Here is a 1,635-nt window from a genome sequence, read left to right as displayed (position 1 = left end):
ATATTTGTTTTGTTTTATATGTATGACTGTTTTGTTTGCATGCATATAAGTGTACCATGTTTGCCTAGGAATGGCAGAAGAAGGTGTCAAATCTTCTTGCATGTATGGGTATTTGCAACAACTCAGGTGCTCTGGAAGAGCAGCAGATGCTGAGCTTTCTCTTCAGCACCTAATAATGCCCTTCTTTATAAAAGACAACAGTTTTCTGTTATGTACATGTACCACATTTTCTTAACCCATCCATCCATAACTGGGCACTTTAGGCAATTCCTTAGTGATTGTAAATAATGCAGGAATGCAGGGGTGCACATGAGAGCAGAGACACCTCTTTGATGTATTGTTTCATTTTCTTGGAGATCTATGTCCAGTAGCAGGATTTCTGGGATTGCATGGTACTTCTTTCATTTTTTATTTTTTTGGGGGAGGGGCAGATTTCACACATACAGTTTTCTATAATTGCTGTGAGAGTTCCATCATCCAATAACCTTTAATATACCAGACCACTTGGGAATGGCCTCTTAGACTATAAATGCAGCTATAAAGCATATGCTTGTTCTCTTGCTTCCAGGTGCTGGATTTGGTTCCTGTTCCCCATTCGTGCAGAGGACTGTGATCTAGGATTGTGATCTCTGAGTCTACCCCTAAATAAATAATTGTTATACATAATTCTGAACTAGTGAGGGATTATTATGTAACTTCTGTCATCATCTGACTCCCACATGTGGGGACCAGTCCACCCTTTTGGGGATTGGTTGCCAGCTGTGTGGCACATTGAGCACTGGCTCTCACACCTGCAGCTCCAGCCAGCACTCATACACAGCAGGTCACCACTCAGTTCTCCCTGGCTTGCAATGCCACTCGATACATTACACACCAGCCCACATGCTGCTGCCTGTGATCCCCACAGTGCACACAGTTCACAACTCGCACTGACAGAAAACTTTGAGTTTTCTCTTTATCCTGGTCCCTATCTCAGAATCATTTGATTACCTTAATAACTGCTCTTAATTTGTTATACAAAGCATATTTTTCAGTACCTAAGTAAGCAACACATGCTGTTCACTGCTGCTAGCGTCTCTCGGCCACATGGCTGCAACTGTGAAACCTACTGGCCAATAATGATTACAATACTCCAAATAATTGTAACTGCCTTACAACAGCTAAGATCTGAAAAACTACAAGAATAACTGATAACTATTGACAGAATCTCCTCTCTGTATTTTTTCAGGAGCAATTTGTAATCCCCATTTTGGCAAAACTTTCTTTACTTCTTCAAACATTCTTTCTAAAGTACCTATGTTTGAATATGTTTGAATCAAATAGCAAAATGTCATCCATGTAATAGTAAATTATAGACTTAGGAAATTGCTTACGTATAATTTCCAATGGCTGACTGACAAAGTATTGGCACAGGGTGGGGCTATTGAGCGTCCCCTGAGGGAGGACAGTCCATTGATATCTCCTAGTAGGCTGAGAATTATTATAAGTAGGCACTGTGGAGGAAAATTTTTCTCTATTCTTTTCTTGTAAAGGTATAGTGAAGAAACAATCTTTCAAATCAGTAACTATAAGAGGCCATCCTTTTGGTAATAGAGGCAGAAGAATTCCAGACTGTAGGGGGCCCATAGGTTGAAT

This window comes from Alexandromys fortis, unplaced genomic scaffold, assembly GCF_014885135.2.
Source record: "Alexandromys fortis isolate MF-2015 unplaced genomic scaffold, M_Fortis_MF-2015_v1.1 scaffold_7, whole genome shotgun sequence".
Taxonomy (NCBI): domain Eukaryota; kingdom Metazoa; phylum Chordata; class Mammalia; order Rodentia; family Cricetidae; genus Alexandromys; species Alexandromys fortis.
The sequence above is the reverse complement of the archived record's forward strand: the minus strand, read 5'-3'. Positions refer to the sequence as shown.